This window comes from Rattus norvegicus, chromosome 5, assembly GCF_021556685.1.
Source record: "Rattus norvegicus strain SHRSP/BbbUtx chromosome 5, alternate assembly SHRSP_T2T, whole genome shotgun sequence".
Taxonomy (NCBI): domain Eukaryota; kingdom Metazoa; phylum Chordata; class Mammalia; order Rodentia; family Muridae; genus Rattus; species Rattus norvegicus.
The window spans coordinates 95720655-95726342 of record NC_141538.1 but is presented as its reverse complement, the minus strand read 5'-3'; the positions used below and the strand labels follow the sequence as shown (position 1 = coordinate 95726342).

The following is a 5688-nucleotide window of genomic DNA, read 5'->3' as shown; positions in this document are numbered from 1 at the left end:
GCATATTGACCTTTGAATATTGGCTAGCAAGCATAGGACATGTTCGAACTCTATCTGGGACCAGAGGGTCAGGTGACTACAGGTCAGTACATTCTGTGGTTTTTCAGGAATGTTCCTGCTCCTCCTGAGAACTGTGAGTGGAGAATGGAACTTGGCCTAACCTTGACCTGAGGCAGGAAGCTGGTACTTGGCCTAGTTTTGACCTGAGGTAGTGGGTGTAAGGCTGGCAAAAGCCTCTAGGATCCTTCATTTACAAGGCCTATCACATGATAGAAGTCTTAGAAATTCCCCAGTAATTCAGGGTTCATTGTGTTTGCTGTTGTTTTGATCTGTATTATGATCACTGTTGTGATAGATGGTCCTTCACACAAGCTTGCTTTCAAAGTTGCAATGGAGGATAACTGCTCTGCAGAACTTTATTACTTACATAACTGATGTGTACATGAGAGCAGATTATTGGATTATTCCTCTCAAGGAAGTATAAAGATCCTTATTGGACCACATCCTCTGCAGAGATAAGCCCATTGGAAGATTTCCCAAGCCCTACCTATGTAAAGATGAGGAACACTACTAAAAAGACTCAACAGGATATATGAGTAATATACAAATAACTTGGCTGCAAATGTTAAACAAGATGATCTAAGTTAGCATGACACAAATATTAAATTTTTCATGAATATAATTTAATTATGCTTATAAATTAGTAAAATATGTCAAACTAAGCTAGTTACAATTCTCATTGACAAAATTAATGTAATTATTTTTCTTAGTTTTTCTATAATATTACTAAGCTGATTCATCAATGAGACTATCTTTATGATTTGCCATTTCTAGAAAGTGACTGCTCTTTCTCTAGAAAATTTTACTGTAATATCAAGAATAATAAATTTATGAAATAAAACTAATAGAATAAAAACTGTACATTAACCAGAAAAAAAATAAAGATCCTTATTGGGTGCAAGAAAAAACAAGGTTTTGTTATAGGGCGTAAGTTGGGATGCAACTGTCTGTGGATGATGCTTCATTATTTGGATCAAAGGAATATGCTCTTAGATGTTCTTGCCTGCCTGTGCTGCTGTGGGGACATGAGGACAAGATGGGAAGATGAGGCATACAGGTAGGTAGTAGTCACATACTCAGATGTGCACTTTCCTCATCCTCTTTCAAGCAGCAGCTCTTGATGCCTTTCCTATCAAGTAACTCACAGTTGAACCTCTTTCCTGATAAGGAAGTCCATTCTCATGTGAATTATGTACATAAAGATCTGCCTTCTACAGTCCAGGGATCAAAACTCAATAGACTTTTTCCTAACTCTGGAAGGTTGACTAGACATTGGTAATCTCAAGTTGGCAGCGATACAAATTATTCTGGATATGTCAAAAGTGGTGGTTCATGTGCAATACTTCCAGAAACAAACAAACAAACAAACAACCAAGCAAACAAACAAACAAAAACCAATACAGATGGCAGCAACTACTGTAGAGCCCTAACTACACTTCTTGAACAGTAAGATTTTGGTCATATTCTTGGGCACCTGCCTCCCTTGACTCTGCCACTGTGTAAGTTTGATTTGCAGGTTTTTCATGTGTCCGGGAGCCAGAGGCCATCTTCCCAGGGTTTCTTTTTCTACATAAATTACAAAAAAGCAACTGCCATTGTTCCCAAGGAAGAGTCCTGGTAATTTATACACACACACACACACACACACACACACACACACACACACACACACACACAGTTGTATGAGCATGCATGTATGTATACACATAGTGAAAGGGTACACAAATGTACACTCACGTACACATGTATACATGTCTCTGCACAGCATTAATGCTCTTATAAGACAGATGGAATTTCACTAGGAGTCTATTAAGTTAGCTCCAGTGCCTATAGGTCCGTGCCCTGCCTGCCCCAGCCATGCTGTCTGCTCTTGGACTCTGCTGCCTGTGCTGCTCCACCACAGCTTTAGCACTTCGGTCCAGAACAATGCTAAAGCAGCTGTATTGGGAGCTTCTGGGCAACCCCCTTTAACTTCTGCTGAAGAACAGCCCCCCAGTGAGCCTCCTGACCTTCTACAATATTGCTCATACACCTGGTGTACCAGCAGATCTGAGTTATATAGAGACCAGAGCAAATGTGAAAGGCAACCATGGACTGGAGCAGCTACCACATTGCCTAAAAGGTTATCATCCCAGCCAGAGTGCCCAGGAAGCCAGGAATGATACAGAATGACCTGTTTAACACCAAAACTACCATTGTGGGCATTTTAAGGGCTGCCTGTGCTAAGCACTGCTCTGAAGCCACGATTTGCATCATTGCCAACCCAATTCACTCCACCATCTCCATCACAATATGAGTTTTCAAGAAGCATGGCATGTGCAGCTCCTACAAGATCTTTGGTGTGACCACCGTTGGAACTGGCAGAGCGAGCACATTTGTGACAAACTAAAGGGTTTGGATCCAGCTCCAGTCAACATGCCTGAAATCGGTGGCCATTCCAGGCAGACGTTCATCCCCCGATCTCTCAGTGTATCCCCAAGGTTGACTTTCTCCAAGATCAGCTGGCTATACTCACTGGGAGGATCCAGAAGGCTGGCACAGAAGTTGTGAAGGCCAAGGCTGGAGAAGGTTCTGCCACTCTGTCCATGTCTGGTCTCTATGTAACTCAGATCTGCTGCTACCCCAGGAGTGTGAGCAATATCATATGCTGTTGCCCCCTTTGTCTTCTCTCTCATGGATGCCATGAAAGGGAAGGAAGGAGCTGCTGAGTGTTCTTTTCTTCAGGCAAAGAAACAGAGTGTACTTATTTGTCTACACCCTTGCTGTTGGGGGAAAAGGGCCCGGAGAAGAATCTGGGCATTGGCAAAATCAGTTCTTTCAAGGAGCAAATGATTGCTGAGGCCATCCATGAGCTCAAAGCCTCCATCAAGAAAGGCAAGGACTTTGTCAAGAACATGAAATGAGTAAGAGTTGTGAGGCTTGAGCAGCAGCAGCAGCAGCATCCTACCTTATTCAGTATTATGCCATTGGAACCACTTGAGAGTCTAATTTGCTTTGATGTAGGATGTTGTATCAGCATCAGCATCCCTTCCAAATTATGGCTGGTCTGTTGATAATGACAAGAAAGCATTCTCTGATTTTCTTAAGAAAGGAAGAAATAAAGAGAGGAAGGAAGGAAGGAAGAAAAGAAAGAAAGAAAGGACAAAACAGAGAACTGTCAGCCTGCAGTTTTAGTTTCACCTATTACAGAAACTGTTGTTATCAAAAGAACATGAGCAGATGAAAGATGCAGATACCTTTAAGAATGCAAATTACTTGAGAGTTTGTATCCTGACCAGGGCATAGCCAAGCATATGCTATATGTATTGACCACGTGAAATTGGCTTTTAAAGAAATATATTTGAAAAGATTGACCAGAATCTCGTTTGCGATAATCTGTTCCTTAAGTATAATGCTTTATTGGTATTTGTATGCAATATAAATTTTATACAAATATTTCAGGCTACAATTACTGAAAAATGCTTTCTGTATTTATTGAATAACATGTTTACTTTGTGTATGTTGTTACAGAAAATTTTATTTGTTTGAGTACAGTATACATTTGTTGTAGTAGATTGAATTTAGTCCCCAAAGTTGCAATGTAAATATTAGTTTTGTGGTGATTTTCTTGTCAGAAACGATTGCACTAACTTCTATGTACACATATATGCCTTAAGGTTACTCCCTAGTTACAGTCTTTGTTACAGCTTTATTAATCCTTGTGTAACTAACTCGTCAGGAATGAAACAACTTTCTACAAAATCTCATGATGGAATGGAAGTGGAAACACAAGTGCTGGTGCCAGCTTAAGGAGGAACGTGTCACCCAGAAGGAGATTTTCTTTTTTTTTTTAACTTGAGTATTTCTTATATACATTTCGAGTGTTATTCCCTTTCCCGGTTTCCGGGCAAACATCCTCCTCCCCCTCCCCTTCTTTATGGGTATTCCCCTCCCCCTTGCCGCCCTCCCCGCAACAATCTAGTTCACTGGGGGTTCAGTCTTAGCAGGACCCAGGGCTTCCCCTTCCACTGGTGCTCTTACTAGGATATTCATTGCTACCTATGCAGTCGGAGTCCAGGGTCAGTCCATGTATAGTCTTTAGGTAGTGGCTTAGTCCCTGGAAGCTCTGGTTGCTTGGCATTGTTGTACATATGGGGTCACCAGGCCCTTCAAGCTCTTCCAGTTCTTTCTCTGATTCCTTCAGCGGGGGTCCTATTCTCAATTCAGTGGTTTGCTGCTGGCATTCGCCTCTGTGTTTGCTGTATTCTGGCTGTGTCTCTCGGGAGAGATCTACATCCGGCTCCTGTCGGTCTGCACTCCTTTGCTTCATCCATCTTGTCTAATTGGATGGCTGTATATGCATGGGCCACATGTGGGGCAGGCTCTGAATGGGTGTTCCTTCTGTGTCTGTTTTAATCTTTGCCTCTCTATTCCTTGCCAAGGGTATTCTTGTTCCCCTTTTAAAGGAGTGAAGCATTCACATTTTGATCATACATCTTGATTTTCATTTTTTCTAGGCATCTAGGGTAATTCAAGCATTTGGAGTAATAGCCACTTATCAATGAGTGCATACAATGTGTGTCTTTCTGTGATTGGGTTACCTCACACAGGATGATATTTTCCAGTTCCAACCATTTGCCTACGAATTTCATAAAGTCATGGTTTTTGATAGCTGAGTAATATTCCATTGTGTAGATGTACCACATTTTCTGTATCCATTCCTCTGTTGAAGGGCATCTGGGTTCTTTCCAGCTTCTGGCTATTATAAATATGGCTGCGATGAACATAGTGGAGCACGTGTCTTTTTTATATGTTGGGGCATCTTTTGGATATATGCGAAAGAGAGGTAGACCTGGATCCTCAGGCAGTTCAATGTCCAGTTTTCTGAGGAACCTCCAGACTGATTTCCAGAATGGTTGTACCAGTCTACAATCCCAACAACAATGGAGGAGTGTTCCTCTTTCTCCATATCCTCGCCAGCATCTGCTGTCACCTGAGTTTTTGATTTTAGCCATTCTCACTGGTGTGAGGTGAAATCTCAGGGTTGTTTTGATTTGCATTTCCCTTATGACTAAAGATGTTGAACATTTCTTTAGGTGTTTCTCAGCCATTCGGCATTCCTCAGCTGTGAATTCTTTGTTTAGCACTGAACCCCATTTTTTCATAGGGTTATTTGTCTCCCTGGGGTCTAACTTCTTGAGTTCTTTGTATATTTTGGATATAAGGCCTCTATCTGTTGTAGGATTGGTAAAGATCTTTTCCCAATGTGTTGGTTGCCTTTTTGTCCTAACCACAGTGTCCTTTGCCTTACAGAAGCTTTGCAGTTTTATGAGATCCCATTTGTCGATTCTTGATCTTAGAGCATAAGCCATTGGTGTTTTGTTCAGGAAATTTTTTCCAGTGCCCATGTGTTCCAGATGCTTCCCTAGTTTTTCTTCTATTAGTTTGAGTGTATCTGGTTTGATGTGGAGGTCCTTGATCCACTTGGACTTAAGCTTTGTACAGGGTGATAAGCATGGATCGATCTGCATTCTTCTACATGTTGACCTCCAGTTGAACCAGCACCATTTGCTGAAAATGCTATCTTTTTTCCATTGGATGGTTTTGGCTCCTTTGTCAAAAATCAAGTGACCATAGGTGTGTGGGTTC

At 41.5% G+C, this 5688-nt stretch overlaps 1 pseudogene; it reads left to right on the top strand.

Annotated features, from left to right (window-relative positions):
* The first annotated feature begins 2218 nt into the window (after positions 1–2218).
* Mdh2-ps1 (malate dehydrogenase 2, pseudogene 1) lies at positions 2219–2963 on the top strand (annotated as a pseudogene).
* Positions 2964–5688: the final 2725 nt, after the last annotated feature.